Source organism: Mus caroli, unplaced genomic scaffold, assembly GCF_978045245.1.
Source record: "Mus caroli unplaced genomic scaffold, Mus_caroli_1 scaffold_11, whole genome shotgun sequence".
NCBI classification, from domain to species: Eukaryota; Metazoa; Chordata; class Mammalia; order Rodentia; family Muridae; genus Mus; species Mus caroli.
In genome coordinates this window covers 106,965,155-106,983,971 of record NW_028227266.1, presented here as the reverse complement: position 1 = coordinate 106,983,971, position 18,817 = coordinate 106,965,155, and the positions used below count along the sequence as shown (strand labels likewise).

The 18,817-nt window shown below is 48.2% G+C and overlaps 1 protein-coding gene and 1 pseudogene across 2 annotated transcripts in view; one reads left to right on the top strand and one right to left on the bottom strand.

Annotated features, from left to right (window-relative positions):
* The window catches only part of Bsn (bassoon presynaptic cytomatrix protein), a 93,143-nt gene that overhangs the window by 27,524 nt on the left and 46,802 nt on the right, over positions 1-18,817 (top strand). The window lies entirely within an intron of this gene.
* Positions 1,057-12,796, bottom strand: LOC110302437 (glycine cleavage system H protein, mitochondrial pseudogene; annotated as a pseudogene).

The window sequence follows — 18,817 nt, the reverse complement described above, 5'->3', positions numbered from 1 at the left end:
TCCTTTTCTTTCCTGACAATATCTTGCTATGAGTTCAATCTGCCTGGAATTTTCTGTGTAGTCCAGGCTAACCTAAAATCAGGATGCTCCCACCCAAGTGTTGGGGCCAAGGGTGTTTGTCACCACGTCCAGCTGCACATACTTTTTAGTTTTCCTGGGTTAAATTCTCAGGAGTTTAAATGCTAGGTTAATTTATAGTTGCAATCTTATATTTATTTATTTATTTGGTTTTTCGAGACAGGGTTTCTCTGTGTAGCCCTGGCTGTCCTGGAACTCACTCTGTAGACCAGGCTGGCCTCAAACTCAGAAATTTGCTTGCCTCTGCCTCCCAAGTGCTGGGATTAAAGGCGTGCACCACCACGCCTGGCCTTTTTTTTTTTTTTTTCAATCTTAATTTTTTTTTTTAAAGAGGATTTGTTTCTCAGTGTTGCAAAGCCAGTGCTTCATGGTGGGAAAACAACAGCCAACACAGCACATAGTGAAACAAAGACAGTACTCTCCTGCCTCTGACACTGTACAACACTTCCCTGCATTCCCAATGAGAAGACACTAGGTCTCTGACCCAAATCCAGTGGTAGATATGGGCAAGTAACAAAATTATCTAAGAAACACCACTATTATCTTGAATTATGAAAGTCTTATACCCAGTAGGTAGGGTCTCACCATGTAGCTGTGGCTGGTCTAGAACTTGTTGTGTAGACCGACCTTGAACTAACATCGGCCTGTTGAGTGCTGGGATTAGAAGGTGGTCCATCACCAAAACCAGCCTCATAACCACGTTTCACTGCAGATGATGCTAAGAATACTAAACACCAGGCTTAACCCCTAATCTAAATACTTAGTATGGTGATTATCAAAAACCTGTACACTGTGTTTATCTGCATCCTTTAGGAAGTTGGGGGTGGGTCTTAAGTAGCACTCACTGTCAAGAACAGTTTCTTTTCATCAGTATTGCTAAAAGTTATTTCAAGTCCTCTATTCTCCACTAGTTTAAGACAAGCATGCTGGAGCAGGTCACATCCAGTTTGATCTGGAGTGGAGGGGTGGGTGCTATGGTCACTCCTCAATGGACTTCACATATTTTTCATATGCTTCTTCACTCACCAATTCATCCAGCTCTGAAGGGTCACTCAGTGTCATTGTGATCAGCCATCCATCTTCATAACAGGATTTGTTGACAAGCCCTGGGTTTTCGGCAAGTGCTTCATTGACCACCTCTCCTGACAGAGGAGAGTAGAGTTCACTGGCAGCCTTCACACTCTCCAAAGCCCCAAATTCCTCTTGATTTTTCAATTTTGTCCCAACTTCAGGCAGACTACAGTAAACAACATCTCCCAAAGCTTCCTGTGCAAAATTGCTGGTTCCCACCGTTCCAATACCTTCCTCTGTCGTTATCCATTCATGTTTCTCTGTGAATTTACGCACCTACAGCAAAGCATATCCAGTGCTCGGCGCCCAGGGCCACAACTAGCAGAAGGCTAGGGGGGTGCGCAGGCTGTAGGCCACAACCGGCAAGCTCCTCCTGGCAGCGACATGATCAGAGGTCCGGAGGGTAACTGCACTTCGCCTCCACAGGCAGCAATCTTAATTTTTAAAAATGGCAAATTGAAGGAGCTGGAGAGATGTCACTGTAGTTAAGAGCATGCACAGTTCTCCCAGAGGCCCAGAGCTGGAGCCTTGGCGCCTGCATCAGATGGGTAGCTCTGAACCTCAGGGATCTCACTCCTCTGGTTTCCACCAGCACCTGCACATCACCCACACAGCAGACAGTACACACAAAAGTCACAGGAGGCCATTGTTTCAGGCAGGACTTGGTGGCACACATCTTTAACCTCAAAACCTCAGCATTTAGAAGGTAGAAGCAGGCTATGTAGAGAGACCCTATCTCTTTAAAGATAAATAATCTCTCTCTCTCTCTCTCTCTCTCTCTCTCTCTCTCTCTCTCTCTCTCTCTCTCTCTCTCTCTCTCTCTCTCTCCCCTCTGTGCAGCTCTAGCTGTCCTAGAACTTGCTCTGTAGACCAGGCTGGCTCTGAACACAGAGATCTGCCTGCCTCTGCCTCTCAAGTGCTGGGATTAAAGGTGTGTGCCACCACTGCCCAGCTACATTTCTTTTTAAAATATGTACATCTTGTCATAAAATTTTCAAACTGTTTTTCTATGTATCTGCAGTAAATATATATTGCACATATATACAGCATATGATGCATTGTGTATCTGTCTCCATTGCCTTCTGTTCTCTCCTTCCTTCCCGCTGAGCCATTCTTCCCAGCTAGTCCCCAGAGGCTTCATCATTGAAGAAAGTGGCACTCCCTCTCTCAGCAGCCATTAACAACCACTAGCTCCGCAGAAAGGGATGGGAACTCGTTGGGGAATCCCTCGACTTATGATAGAATGTTGACGGGTCCAGTCTTGTGCAGGGACCCATGGCTGCTTTGTGCTCATGACTGCATCAGGTGTCTGAACTGCAGTTTCATGGCCCTCACAGTTACCCCCCCACACACACACACACATCCCTTTCCACGCTGCTCCGTGCACCTTGGAGAGAGCACATTCATGTCTGCCTGCATTGCCTGAGCAATCTACGTTCCCTGCATCCTGGTCAGCGCTGATACCGTCCTCGTTTTGTTGTTGTTGTGTGTGCGTGTTCAAAACATGGTCTCACTATGTAGCTCTGGCTGTCCTGAAACTTCAGTTTTTAAATTTTTATTTTATTATGGGTATGGGTGTTTTTCTCACAAATATGCTTGTGCACCATGTCTGAGCCTGGTGCCCAGAGAAGCCAGACGAGAGCATTGGATCCCCTGGAACTGGAGTTACAGACAATTGTGAGCCACCATGTGAGTGCTGGGAGTTGAACCTGGGTCCTTTGGAAGAGCAACTTCCCAACCCTTCTATGACTTACATTTTTTTCATTGTCTCACATTTTTATTATAATATATATATGCAGATCTGCTAAATACTCAATAATAGATCCTATCAGATAGCCAGCCTAAGGCGCTCTGCTGGCAATCTACCTCAGGTCAGGTACAAATCCTTGTCACTCTCCAGAGCTTAAGACTTAGGTGCAGAGTTCAGTCCCAGGCCACAGACTAAGTCAAGACACTAACTGCACTAAGGACACACGTGAGCTGAAAGGAACACGGGATCAGGCGTAATCAGCGGCACATTTTAAAAAACAATATTTTCTGAGACATGGTATGTAGCTGAGGCTGACCTGGAACTGACAAGGTAGCTCAGGCTGGCCTTAAACTCACAATGTTCCTGCTTCAGATCCCTGAATGCTAGAATATAGGCTTGTGGGCTTCTTTTTAAATTTTGTAAAATTTAGTCATTGCAGTTTTAATCCAAAGGTGTTCTTTGTGTCTGTATTTATTTTATTGAGGCAGGGTCTCGTGCCTCCCAGCCTGGTCTTCAGTTCCCTGTGCAGGAGATGATAACCATGGAGTTTTGATCCACCTGCCTTCTCCTCTCAAGAGCTGAAGTGATTACAGGCAGGGGAGGCCACCTCTGTCTGAATGTCACACCAAAGCCCTTCCCCAGAGATCGGGTGGGGTTCCTGCGGCTGTTACTAGCAGTCCTGAGCACGGCTCTGCTCACCGTGTCCCGGCCCTGTTTTCCTTCCAATGGCTTCTAGAGATAAGTGCCTAGATGTGTCTGTAATGAGTGTGGCTCTCTGAGCCAAACCTCTCCTTCCGCGGTACCTGGCGTCTCTGTCTTGGCAAACGGGTTGAGGGTGAAGTCAAAGCAAAGAGCTGGAGCCAGGAACTCTGAAAGCTGCAGGGTCAGGCCCCTCTCAAGCTGGTTTTCCACTAAAGTTGCTCCAGGTTCAATCTTTCATGAAGGCTGATTCTGTGCTAGCCTAGTTTCTACCACCCCCCCCCAAACCCCCCAAAGCAAAAAACAGCAGACAGCTCCCAGCTTTTTGTATGTGTCACTAGGGTGGGTTTGCTCCTGATGAATTTATCTTCTGTATTTTTCAATAGGAGGTATGTATTAGATTTCTGAAAACGGTAGGATTTGTTTAAATGAGTCACAGCATTTGGCTAAAATAGAGAAGACTCCATCTGGTGCCTTTGCGTGGTCCTCAGTTCTGTTCTCTGCGAGCTAGAAGGGAAACAGAACTTGGTGTTCTGGGAGCTCACCATGACAGGACTGCATTACCTTTTCAGGCTCAGGGCTCTCCTGAGCAATGTCAAGGGGGCTCTCAGTTCAAGGCTTCTGCACTGGGCCCACCATATTTGGAAGCATGAGGCGGATGGATGGGCGAGGGGACATGAGCTGAGGGGGACTCAGCTCTGCCACCTAATTCTTTGGGAAGTGTCCTTGAGGTTGCCTCTTGGAGATTACAAAGACAAACCTTCACAGCAGGGCTGGTTTCCTTAGACCCTCAGCCTGCTCTGCCCACATAATCTCCCTCAAGTCCTTCAAGGAGCCTGGCTGACCAGGCTCCCTGAGGGAAGGGGGCAGTGCCCCAAATCAGGAAGGGTCATGAGAGCAGGGAGTCACTCATAGGAAGGGGGGGGGTGGGTTAGTTCAGGGAGAGGCCTAGTTCTGATCCTAACGTTGCCTTGATGTGTTGATTCCTCTCTTCAAACTTTTTCCTCATCTGGACTGCCATCTATGGCAGTGCTGAGATTGGCCGCCATAGTGGATGTAAAGGCTCTGGCTGAAAGTGGCTAGGTTCCTCACTCACCCCCATGGTCTGGCCTGTCCCTCCTGCGCTCTGTGCCCTTTTTCCTTGGTGACAGATTGCTCTATTTGGGGTGAGAGGAAGTGTCCCGTGGGTTGGGCCACAGTACAGAGGATGCTGACAGCCCACACAGCTCCCGTAGAGTTGCTTCTGGAGTCTCGTGCTCAGTCATCAGGTTGGCCTGCCCCGCTTGGTCCTATCTCCCTCTCTTTGCACACCTAGTCAAGGCTGCACCCCTCTGTCGCTGCCTCCTGAAGGACAGCTCTCCTGGGACCCCTGAGTGCTCAGATCCCTCTCTGCTGGTCTCATTCCTGCTCCTGGAGACACCAGTCTCTGACCTGTCAGAGAAAGTGACCATGTCCCTCTAACTCATTATTCTTGGTCTGCTGCGGATACACTGTCTGGCCAGTGTGGGACAAGCTGCTCTTCTTCCAGTGGGGTCACCTGAAGTGACCATGTGTCCGTGTGAGCAAATGCTTTTCTAATAATGCAGCTATGGCAGGAAGCTCTTGCCTGGGTTGCCATTTTTTTGGATGTTTTCGAAGTTACTGAATTAGCAAATGACTGGATCTTTGTCTCAAGGGCCATGTAAGAGAAGGGCCGAGCTGGCCCATTGGGTTTGGAGAACCATGGCTGCTGGCAGGTTTGTTCCTGGCTCACGGGGAGCCTGCCTTATTGCAGAAACGAGGAGCAGAAGAGGCCTTTGCAGCCCCGGAGAGGCATCCTCCGATTTTACACAAGGATTCATTTTGTCTCTTCCCTCGTTTGTAAAAGGGATATAGTATAAATGAACTATTTAAAGTGACTCCCCACTCTAATACATCCACAGTGCTGCGCAGGAGCCGCCTCTGTGTGGTTCTCATTTTTATCTCTTCAAAGCAAACTAGTGCTAATCAGATGGCGCAGAGGATCAAGGTGCTCCCTGAGCTAGCCTGATGACGGGTTCGATTCCTGGTACCTGCAGTGAAAGGAGAGAACTAAATCTAAGCCTCTCTCTCTCTCTCTCTCTCTCTCTCTCTCTCTCTCTCTCACACACACACACACACACCCTGCATAAATTAACTAAATAAGGTTTTTAAATCAACCCCAACATCGGGAGGCTGATGCAGGTTGATCTCTGTGGGTTCAAAGCCAGACTAGATAGCAAATTCTAAGGCAGCCAGGGCTACCTGGAAAGACTCTGTCTCAGTAAAACAAAATAAATAATTAAAAATAAAATTTTAAAATCCAAGTAAAAGGGCTGGAGGGCTGGCTCCATGTGGCTCAGAACACTTGTTGCTTTTCTAGAGCAGAGGACCCAGGGTTGGTTCCCAGCACCCACTTGGCAGCTCACACCATTTATAACTCCAGTTCCAGGGATCCAATTCCCCCTTCTGACCTCCATGGGCACAAGGTATGCACATGGTGCCCAGATACCCATGTAGGCAAACACATAAGAAATAAATTAATCACATCGAAATAAATTAATCTTGAAAGAATAATAAACATTTAGAAATTACTAAATGTTTAAAAGAGAACCCCTGTTCCACTAATTACTTATTGCTGCCTTCGTTCCCCGCCCCCAACCCCACCCCTGCCCCTGGCCTCACGGTTCCACTGTTTATATATCTACACATTTGCCTTTTCTATACATTTCATAAACATGGAATAATAAAATTTGTCTGTTTGTGCTTCACCCTTCCACTGAGCAGGTATTTTAGTTTTATTTACATTATAGCAGAACTTCTGTTGCTTTTTCTATTCGGCTAAAATGCACATCATATAAAATGTATCATTTCAAGTTTTTGTTTCTTGCATTTTATTATTATTATTATTGTGTTATATGTATGACCTGTGTGGGGGCTGGTTTCATGCCACCATGTGTATAGAGGTCTGGGGACATCTCTGTATGTTCTCACTTTCTACCTTTACTTGGGTTCTAGGGACCAGACTCAAATGGTCTATATATGTGGCAAGTTACCCATGAAAGCACCTTGGTGGCTCAGATTTTTTTTTTTTTTTTTTTTTTTTTTTTTTGCCAGTCTGTACTCTAGACTGGCTTCAAACTCACGGAGCCCTCTTGCCTCAGCTTCTGAGTACAGGGATTACAAGCACGAGCTCCCACGCCCAGCTTGAACCACGGAAGCGTACAGTTCAGTGGTATTGGGTTTGTTCATAGCCTGAAACCACAACTGCGGTTCTTCCCCAAGCCTTTCACGGTCTCAGACCGAAACTCCGAACCTGCTGAGCAGTGATGCTCTTTCCCCCGTCTCTGTGAATTCGACTTACGTATATAGTTCTGGGGTACCTTCTATAACACCTGCTTTTCTGAGACCGCTTATTTCATTAGCATGATGTCTTTAGGGTTCATCCCTATTGTGGCATGTGTTCTCATTTCTTCACTCCTTAGAGCTGGTACAGTTCTGCCACATGTATGTATAAAACATGGATGTAGGCATCTGTCAATGGACACATGGTTTGCTAATACGTTTGAGATGTTGTGAGCATTGCAGAGATCCTTGAATATTTGCAACAGCCTAGTGGATATCCGAGTGACCCTGATGGCTTGAAAAGGTCCTATGTCCTGGCCTCCCAGATTCTCCCCCTGCTCAGTCCCCCATGGTACGGCCCCCAGCATCACTGGCCTGCTTGTTGGTCCCTACCTGTAGTGCATACTTCCGTCCCAAAGTCTATGGCCCTGCCATTGCTCCCTCAGATGCCCTCCCCTGGGCCGTGCATGGTACAACTCCTGGATGCTTGCAGCGCCCCTCCTTGTGTGCCCTCCTTCAGAAGTTCCCCGCTTCCTCCCTCAGGTTTTTCCAACACCTCTTATGCCCTGAATTTGTCTTCTTGGTTTTTTCCTGCATCCTGACCATAAGGCAAGTTCCACAAGATGAGCAGCTGTGTCTGCCTAGCTCCGTGCCAGGCCATCAAGGCTGCAGAGCAGCTCAGTGCCAGGTACCTGCTCCCTGGGAGAGCCTGATTCACAGTGGAGCAGCACCTTGTAAAAACCGATCCCTTTCCTCCCGAGTTTCCCACCAGTGTCCAAGTCTCTGCCGCATCCTCTGTTTCTGACACCCCACTCTGTTTCCAAGAACCCCAATGTGCCCAGGTCTCCAGCCCCTTCCTCCCTCAGGCCATGGCCTGAGCATGCACTGTTGCCCTTATCTTCTCAGCAGGGGTGTGTGGCCTGGATGCACTCACACAATCCTGGGCAGTGAGTGGGGTTGGCTAAGCTTTGGGCCTGACTCTCAGACCCTGGTCTCTCCCCCTCTCAGACACAGCGCATGCAGTTCTTCCGTTTGTTTTGTTTTCTCTCTCTCAGAGTTGCTGGCTGACTTCTCGTTACTTCCCACTTCCCAGAGACTTTGGCATCAGAACCGTAGGCTTCCTGCCCACTCTACTTGCTACCAAGCCAGGGAAGGAAGGGAGGAAGGCAAAAGCTAATGTTTTCCTCCATGCCTACTGTGCACCTGGCATCTCTGTTCCTTATGCTGGCATGGCCCTGTGTTCTGGGTTGGCCCAGGGTGGCCCTGGCATGGTGACTGGCCTGGGCTGTTGTTCAGAGCTCCCTTTGGGAGCAGACCTCCTTGATAATTCAGGGGCTATCCCTGAGCCATGGCGAATGTGATCACACATGTACTCATGTTCTCATGCATGTACACACACTTGTGAGCACTACTGTGATCCACATGCACACACATGTACATATACAGTGGTATAGTGTAGGCTAGCTTCAAAAGGATAGTCCTGCCTCAACCAACCTCCTAAGTGCTGGGATTATAAGTGTTTGTCACCATGGGTCAACCCCTGTCAGCACTGGTCTCAACCTGTGAGTCATTCACAACCTCTTTGGGGTGTTGTCAAACAACATTTTTACAGGGGTCACCTAGAACCATCAGAAAACACAGATATTTACATTATGATTCATAACATTAACAAAATTACAGTTATGAAATAGCAATGAAAAATGTATGGTTGGGGTGGGGGTGGGGTCGCCACAACACAAGGAATTGTAAAGGACCACGGCATTAGGAAGCATTAAACTAGAACGTTAGTGTCTAGATTTACTTAGGCGTGTGAGAGTTCTGTCTGCATGAATGTATGTACACCACATATGTGTCTGGTGTCTGCAGAGGTCAGAGAGAGCATTGAATCCTCTGAAACTTGATTTATGGGTGTTTGCAAGCTACCATGTGGGTGCTGGGACCTGAACCCAGGTCCTCAGCAAGAGCAAACATGTTTTAACCCCTGGACCATCTTTCCAGGGGTTATAGAGCCCTGGGTGGCCAGCCACAGAGAGGGCTTCTCTTGGTGAGGGGGCGTTCAGGCACGTGAAAGTTATTAATGTTAAGCTAAATTAAATTAAAACCTTAAATGAGAGTTTTGACCTAAGTCAGACCCATGGAGCTTTAGTGACCCTGTAGCCGAGGAGAAGATGAGACCCCCGCCTCCACCGCAAGCGGTGGGCACGGAAAGGCATCTTTTGCCAGAAGTCGGCCACTGGTCACTGTTGTCATTGATGGGCAACTGTCCACAGGAAGGTCATAGAAATGGAGCTCTCGATGTTCTTACGCTCCCGGGTTTGAGGATGAGGAAAAGCCAGCGCCTAGAGCCTCAGTTGGACATTACAGGCCTGGAAATGCAGGGAGGGCACGTAGCTCTGTCAGCACAGCATTTGCCTAGCTTGCCTGAGGCTCTGGGTTCACTCTCCAGCTTCATAGAAACCGGGTGTACTATACACATCTACAGTCCCAGTGCTTGGATAGTAGAGCCAAGAGGATCAGATGTTCAATGTCATCCTTGGCTATGTAGAGAGTTTGAGGCCAACCTGACCACCTGAGACCCTGAAAACCAGTATAACCCACAGAGGAAGGGCTGGAGCGATGGCCCAGTGGTTAAAAGCACTCACTGCTCTTGCAGAGCCCCTGGGTTTGGTTCCCAGCACCCACTCGGAGCTGTAAGACCGTCTGAAGCTCCAGTTCCAGGGAACCTGGCAGCCTCCTCTAGCCTCCATTGGAAACAGGCATGCACATGGTGTACAGAAATATGCACAGGCAAATCACTCGTACACATTAAAAAAATACATTTTCTAAAACAGAAAATCACAGAGGTAAGACAGCACAGCTGGAAAAAAAACGGAAGATGAGTCACCACTCATGTGCATTTTCTGCACGGAGGCTGACAGTGTGTGGAGCAATGGACGAGGCGACGTCGAAGATGGAAGGAGGTGGTTGTGCCCATGTCCCTGGTATTGCAGATGGGATCAATTACAAGAGAGGATGCCGTTCTGGCTGAATTCCACCTCATGTACTGCCCTAGTTAGGGTGCAAGAAACACCATGACCAAAAGCAAGTTGGGAAGGAAAGGATTTAGTTGGCTTACACTTCCACGTCATCGTCTATTATTAAAGGAAGTCAGGGCAGGAACTCAACCCAGGAGCTGATGCAGAGGCTGTGGAGGCATGCTGCTTATTTGCTTGCTCCCCAAGGCTTGCTCCCCATGGCTTGCTCCCCATGGCTTGCTCAGCCTGTTTTCTTGTAGCACCGAGGACCACCACCCCAAGGGTTGCACTGCCTGCAACGGGCTGGGCCCTCTCCATCCATCACTAAGTAAGAAAATGTCCTATAGCCTAATCTTTTGAAGACATTTTCTCAATTGAGGTTCCCTCCTCTCTGAGGATTCTAGCTTGTGTCAAGTTGACATAAAACTAGCCAGCACATTTACCATTTTGAGATGGCATTAAAAAAAAATACATATGCAGGGCAGTGGTGGCACACACCTTTAATTCCAGCACTCTGGAGGCAGAGGCAGGCTGACCTCTGAGTTCGAGGCCAGCCTGGCCTACAGTGAGTTTCAGACAACCAGGGATACACATATATTCTTATTGTCTTGAGAAAATCGAATCACATCCCGTAGTCAACAGTTTCTTAGCACCAGCAGCTCTGCTTGGGCTTCTGGGCTCATACTGTGTGCAGGTGAGGTCAGAGAGGGACCAAAGATGATCCCTCCCTTCAGGAGGCTACTGGAGTCTACAATAAGATGTCAGGACAGGGGAAATCTAGCAGATGTCCCATAGGGCTTGAGCCAATGTTTAAGGTGGTGTGTGTGTGTAAGTGTGCTTGCATTGTGTAGGTATACGTGTGTATACTTGTGTGACTGTAGGTGCTTGTTCTCACTTGTGAGGAGGTCCAGTGTTTATGTAGGTGATGTGGGTGTCTTTCTTGATTGCTCTTCACTTTATTTATTGGGGCTCAGTCACTCATTAATCCTGGGGCTCACCATTAGTGGGTAATCTCACTAGCCACCTTGCCCTGAGGGTCCCCCAAGTTCTGGGAGTACAAAGCTTTATGTTGCTTCTGGGATGTGTACTGTATCTGCTCACATTTGCACAGTAGGTGCTTTGTTCACGGAAAGAGAAGGGAGGGTGAGTTGGGGTGGGATGTGGTCAGGTGTGGCATCAGGCATCCTTGTCTACAGGCAGTATGGGAAGAGGAAACGGCCTAGACTAGGGGTCCCACTGCTTTGGGGGATGTGGGGTGGTCATCCTGGAGGTGCTTCTGAAATCGAAGCGATGGCTCAGCAGTGTGGCTCTTCCAGGCTTCCTTCACGCGTGACTGATGGTGGTAGTTGCCACAGGAAACACAGGTCTTTTCAAGTAGACTTTCTGAATAAGACTTCTGAGCAGATGCTGTCATGATGTCTGTCCCAAGCTTTAGAGTCCTTCCCCATTCCTGTCTGTCATTGGCCAGGCATGCCTGGTAGGCTCCATGTATTACAGTGGGTCCTCTGTGTCCTATGCCCATGGTGTTGCCCTTAACACAGAGAGCCTCTGACTGGACCCTGCAGCAGGCTCTGAGGACTCTGCCTGTCTGTGGGAAACGTTAGATCTCTCTCTCATTCTCAATCTCTCTCTCTCTCTCTCTCTCTCTCTCTCTCTTACACACACACACACACTCAAGTTCCTGTTATGTCATGTGTGAAAAGTGGAGTTTTGTGTGTTTGTTTGGTTTTTTTTTTCATTCTTTTGACTCTAATAAGTTTGATCGTGTAAGGCAAAGATTTTATTTCTCTTTGACACCTACTATCTCTTTAAAAATATTATTACAGTGTATGTATATGATGGGGGTGGATAGGCAAGTGCCACAGTGTGGAGGTCAGAGGGCAGCTTCCATGAGTCGCCTTTCCCTGCCACCGTGGGCTCTGGAGACGGACGCGGCTGTCAGGCCTTTACTTGCTCACCCATTCCCTGCTCCCTACCCGCTGTTCTCATGCTAACCTCAGTCTTGCTGCAGACCAGTGCTGGAGGTCCTTTGTCAAGGTGGGGCTCTGCAGGACTGCTCAAGAGTCAGCACAGCGTCCTGGGCTGCAGGAACTGAAGTGCAGCACTCACAGGTGACGTGTGAGTGGAAATGGGACATTCTGACTCCATCTATAACTTTTGTACATTTTGTACCTTTCTGTTTATTGTGGGTGGTGTGTATGTGGGGTGTGTGTGTGTGTGTATGTGTGTGTGCGCACATATATGCATGCATGTGTGAGTACATGCCTGGCATGGTGTGTGGGTGGAGGGTTAGAGAACAATTTTTCCAGACTTGGTTTTTGCCTTTCATCACGTGTGCCCTGGTGTTGAACTCAGTCAGGTCTTTATTCTTGGTGGCAGTGCCTTTACCCATGCTTGGTGGCGGTGCCCTTACCCATGCTTGGTGGCAGTGCCTTTACCCATGCTTGGTGGCGGTGCCCTTACCCATGCTTGGTGGCGGTGCCCTTACCCATGCTTGGTGGCGGTGCCTTTACCCATGCTTGGTGGCAGTGCCTTTACCCATGCTTGGTGGCAGTGCCCTTACCCATGCTTGGTGGCAGTGCCTTTACCCATGCTTGGTGGCAGTGCCCTTACCCATGCTTGGTGGCGGTGCCTTTACCCATGCTTGGTGGCGGTGCCCTTACCCATGCTTGGTGGCGGTGCCCTTACCCATGCTTGGTGGCGGTGCCCTTACCCATGCTTGGTGGCGGTGCCCTTACCCATGCTTGGTGGCGGTGCCCTTACCCATGCTTGGTGGCGGTGCCCTTACCCATGCTTGGTGGCGGTGCCCTTACCCATGCTTGGTGGCGGTGCCTTTACCCATGCTTGGTGGCAGTGCATTTACCCATGCTTGGTGGCGGTGCCTTTTCCCATGCTTGGTGGCGGTGCCTTTACCCATGCTTGGTGGCGGTGCCCTTACCCATGCTTGGTGGCGGTGCCCTTACCCATGCTTGGTGGCGGTGCCCTTACCCATGCTTGGTGGCGGTGCCCTTACCTACTAAGCTTTGTCATAGTCCTCCCTTCTGTCTTCTTTCAGAACTGAAACGGAAAGGAAACAATAAATAAATAAACAAATAAAGTCAACAGGCAATCCTCTGACCCTTTTTTTTTCCTTAGCATTTTGAGACACATTTTTTTTCTTATTTTTATATAGAAAACCAAAAAGAAACAGGAATATTGCTAGTAAGTTTTCCACTTAATATTTTTTTAAAAAAATAAACAAGAAGCCTTGATTTCTGCAGAGATCTCTTTTTGCCTTTTATTATCTTAGTTATTATTGTTTAAGTATAAAGTATAAAATAAGGGGTTTTATTATAACTTTAGTTTTCTCCTTTCTTTGTTTCTTTCTGTCTTTCTTCCTAGGTAAGGTCTCCCTGGTTGGCTAGAAACTCACAGTGTAGCTGAGGCTCACACCTCTACCCAGTGTGGGCTGCCTTGCCCCACTCATGACGTTTCTTACTGTATATCTCACTTTGCTTATATGTATGCCCCTCCCATTATGTATAAAGGACAACTTTTTAATATGGAGTAGGCAAAAATTACTTTGGTGTTTCTTTCCATGAGTGGGACAATAGATACAGTTTTTAAATTCTGTTGACTCCCCAGGAGACCAAGACAAGAGGTGTCAGGCCAGCAGCTTTCCCTGGAAATCCAAACAGCAGGCTTTGTAGCATTTTACACCAGGGCGTATCTGGGTCTAAGCCATATCCCAAGCCTCACAGATGTTCAGCCTATTCAAGTATTAGTGATACAAACCCTGAGTTATCCACCAACTGTGCTGTTGGCCATGTCTTCCCCCCTGTGTGTAAAGCAGGACCACGGCCATCTCTGTGGGCCGAGGAGATTTTCTGGAAGCCCGTGGAAGCAGGCTGAGACTGAGTCTCTCAGTACAGACTCTGAAGGTTAGGCAGAACCTAGTTCATCATCCTGGGTTTCTCATTTCCAGTAGGCTGGGGACTGGGGCTGGCTTTCGCCATCGTCACAAAGGCTCACAGATTTCCAGGGCTTATCTCGACTTCCCAGTTGCACTGGGATTTGGAAGAGACTCATTCACTGTCCCTTTGGTAAATGGGATGTAGTAGACTTTGCAGTCGCCAGCACCTGCGAACAGCTGGCTCAGCTTTGTGCAGTGACTTATGCCTCCTAATTGGTGTCCTAGCTTTGGGAGCCTTTCCCCTTCGGCTGGAAAACTAGGACAGTACACAGCTCAGAACTGCCTATGTGGAATCCCAAAGAGATAAGCAAAAGCTGGGCGAGGAGCAAGAGCCTCATCGACCTGGTTGCACTGGAAGCCACAGCTCCCAGAAGGCTGTGGAGAGGGCCAGCTAAGCGGATCCAGGAAGAGAAGTCCAAGGAGACATCTGGTGGGTCTCAACCCAATCACAACAGAAGAGAAGGGCCAGGACGTTCCTTAGGTCTCAAATGGAGTGTATGTCACACCTCTGGGCACAGAGAAGCACTGTGATGTGTCCAAACAAAAACCAATACTCCAGGTTCCGGTATTTAACAAGTGAAAAAAAAAAAGAGTTCCTAATGACTGGGTCTTCATTTCATCTGGGGGTCCATACCCAGGGCCATCCTAGAAGGTGACAGGGAGAAAGCTTCAAGGAGTTATCTGCCTGGGCCTCAGTTTGGGGTAGTGCCTCTGGCCTGGATGCCTGCCTGTCCTCTCTTCCTTCTCTGGCCCTTTTGGCTCTCAGTAGGAATGCCCACTTGCGCTGTCTTTGATAGGATTCAGTCACAGCTGATGAGCGCTGAGCAGTGGTGCAGGTGTGCAGGGGGCAGAGGGAGTCAGGGAAAGAGGCCTCATGGGCGATTGCAAAGCTGCAGCTAAAGACTGCAGCTCTTCGCTACAGTGTTGTGAATCCTGTCCTTTGCCTCACCTCCTTTGGGAATTTAGGAGTAATTAACCAGTTGAACCAGAACTTTGTAATGGATGAATGGTATAAACATGTCTGTCTAATTCACCTAAAAGGAGCCCTAGCAGGGTCATTTCTACAAACTTTGCCTAATTATAGTTTTTTTTTTCACCAGTTAATTAAAACACACTATGAAACTTGCTTCCTTTAGCTCGCATTACAAAAGTTCAGGGAACCCAAGTTCTCATGGGAGCTCTCATTCTGACCTGGAAGACAGACAGTAAGCCAATAATATCCTGCAGGGAGGAGACTCAGGCACCTAACACCTATGGAAGGTGACCTTGGGAAGGTGGCCTGGGGTGGCTTCACACCAGAGGTCAGGTTTACATGGCACTTTGGGGACATTTAGTTGGCCTTCGGGTGAACTCATGGACATAGATTTAGTAACATACCCAGTGGTCTGTGAGCTCCCAGGCTTCACCCAGGGCTTACATGACAGTGGATGCTTATGAATAAAGAGACGCTAAGGGGGTCGCATGTGTTTATGGCTAGACCAGCATGGTTATCTCTCTGAGGGCCTCAGGAGATCTGGGAACTTCCTGAAATTAAAAAAAAATAAATAAGTAAAAAAGGTTCCTGATTGATTCATCTCTCCACCTAAGGAAAATGTCTAACAAAGAGAAGAGGTCTGGCTTTAAGAAACTCAGAGCTTGCACAGATGGGCTCAAGAGAAAAATGACTTTTGGTTTGTAAAATATGTCCTGGTTAAACATACTAAGTAAAAGCACCTCTCTGCTTAGTTCCTTTACTGATCTAACCCAAAGCTTTAAAAAAAAAAGAAGGAAAACTCTGCCCTCCGTCATCCATGGACTGAAACACAATGAACTAAGAATGCTTTCCAAGTACGGGACCATCCATGGGAACGAGGGAGGATGCTGGGAAGGGCAATGCACCTCTAGGATGAGGACAAGGGGCTCAGTGGATGCACCAGAGTCAGTAACCGTCTTTGGCAAGTTAGCTCTGTGAAGCCAGGCAGTGTTAGAGAGGTGGCTGGCATTTGCAGGGTGTGGCAGGTGGCAGGAAACCACCAATTGTCAGCAGCCAGGGACATGGAACAACAAAGGAAATTGAAAATAGTTATAATTAGTGTCTGTGAAAAGGGGAACAAAACAACGGAGTGTAGAAATATTCAAAGATATGATTAAAGACAAATCCTCCCAGTGAACATATTAAGAACATGTGTGTGTTTGTGTGTGTGTGTTCAGCCAGGCAGTGATGGCACACACCTTTAATCCCTGCACTATGAGGCACAGGCAGGTGGATCTCTGAGTTTGAAGTCATTCTGGTCTACAGTGAGTTCTAAGAGCTCCGTAATGAGACCCTGTCTCAAAAACAACAGTAATAATGAGAGAGAGAGAGAGAGAGAGAGAGAGAGAGAGAGAGAGAGAGAGAGAGAGAAGGGCCAGGCCCAACTTAGACTGAAAGGGCATATGCAGTGATGTCAGGAACTACTGATGTGGATTATAAATGAAAAAGAAATAAAAAGGAAGGCCATGACTGCTCCTAGGTGTGGTGGAAGGGAAAGTTTACTGTAGATTTGTGAGAGAGCAGAGCCAGAGGCAGACACATCTGAGAGTCCGGAGAGAATATAACCAAACTGACCTGGGCCATGTGGGGAGAGGAGGAGAGGCGTGGAGGAGAGAGGCACAGCAGTCGGGAAGCAGGGAAGCAGCACAGAGGTAAAGTAGGGTGGATTATATAGGGAAGCGCCTCTGGGGGAGGGACAGCCAGTCCCTGGGCTGGAGAGTTCAGGGTCCAGGGCAGGGTGCCAGCCATCCCCTGAAGCAGGTAGGGACTGAGGGATGCTGGAAGAACCTGGAGACCAGGTCCACTTGGATATGTTAAATAGGCACCTCTGCCCGCCACAGGTCCTGGGTTTGAAACTTAACAGATTGTCCAGTGCCCAAATATATGTTGGTGAAGTCCCCAAACATTAAAAAGAAAGAGTTCTTGTTTATCTAGAGCAGTGGCTCCCAACCTTCCTAAGCTGCAGCCTTTTCCAGTTCATGCTGTGGTGACCCCCAGCCATGAAATTATTTTCAATGTTAGTTCATAACTGTAATTTTCCTGCTATGAATCATAATATAAATATCTGATATGCAGAACAGGTTACAAACAACCGATTTAGAGGGAGAAAGTTAACCTATACTAAAGGAAGACAGTCAGGTTGAACCAGCATTCTCTGCAGGAGCAGGTGTGATAGAAAACAGTGTGTGATCCTGCCGAGTCCTGGGAAGGAAAGTGTGGACGTGGGATTTATGTCCCGCTGAACCACTGCTCAAATCTAAGGAGCACAGAGATGAATCCAGACATTCAAGGACTCAGAAAATGTGGTTCCCATGAATTCTTTTTGTACAAATGAATGAATACACGTTTCTAGAGATATAGACTGTAGTCTGTAGACATCAATAATAAAAGCCCGTGGCTCAGTAGTCCTTAGGTTGAGGCTGTTGAAGCACTCACTAGCCTGCAGGAAAGGTGTAGTTCACACAATGCCTGCCACAGGCACCACACAGCCTTCAAAGCTAGGTGGAGCTTGTGGCAGTTGGTGCTCTCTGTTTTCCACATACGGACAGTGAGAGCTTCAAGTGGGAAGGGATGGAGGAAGAGAGGGGTGGGGAATGGGACTTGGGGAAGGTCAAAGGTAAACACTCCACACACTACTGTATGCCTTCTGTTTTCTCTGTAGTGGGGGAATGAATTTGGCCTGAGGTGTGTCTGAGTGTGCCCCTCTAAAAGCTAGGTATCACTGCAGACATGTCTCAGGGTTTGGTAAGTCTATGACTTTTGTGCCTAACTGAAGGCAGCGGCCTTTGCCACCTTGGTTCCTGCCTTAGTCAGTGTTCTATCGCTGTGAAGAGACCACAGACACACTTCCTTCAGCAAGGCCACACCTCCTAATCCTTCTCTCAGAGCCACTCCCTCATGTCTAAACCTTCAAATATGTGAGCCCACGGGGCAGGGCGGGGGGGGGTGCGGGGGGGCATTATTCAACACCACACTTCGAGCCTCTGAGAGTACTGAGCGCCCGAGAGCACACACACACACACACACACACACACACACACACACACATATACACCTACCTACCTACCTAAAAATACAATCTTAAAAAAGACTGGCGACTGGGCGTTTATGAGTTTCCTCAGCGGTGGCTTCTAAACTAGGGCACATGTTGGGTAGGAGGTGGGACAAAGGGGAAAATCTGAACACTATTTATGTCCCCTTTTTTTCTAGCCCAGGCTAGTCTCAAGTCATCCGTGTAGCCAGGGGTGACCTTGACCTTCGGCTCTTCCTGCCCGTACTCCCAGAGTACGGAGATGACAGCCACCGGCTGAGCTGCACCCCCAGACCTCTTAGGTTAATTTTCTATCAGTCATCCTCTAAAACCTTCCTATGGTGTTTGGGGTGGGGGGAGGGATTTTATCAGTAACTGTAGATAAATATTTATGTGTTGGGAATGCAGAAACATATTACTGACAGGATCGCATGATCAAAAAAAAAAAAAAATGCAGGCAGCCTCTGGCCTGCAGACTGACTAAGGAGGTGTGTTTCCTATGTGGGAACTGGAACCCACTCCTGAGGGAGGGGCTGCAGAATCCAGGCGCTGCACCCTGGCGCCCACCATCGCACAACCTTTGCTTCTCTGCTGGTACGCCCGGAGAACACTTGGATGGCCCCAAAGGTGGGGGTCCCACTGTGTTTGTCCTCCTCTAATTGCCCATTACTGAAAGGTCAGCCATGAATGTTTGAAAGCCTTATTTGAAGCTGTGGGGTTCTTCCGGCTGCTCTGACTTATAGAGAGTGTCTTTAAGGTACCCCACCTCCTGACAGACAGCGATGGCTTATTAATGTGAGTCATCTCTCTTTCCAATGCTCACCTGGAGGAGGGGGTGGGGCATGCTCTGGATGCTGCCATGTGGGGC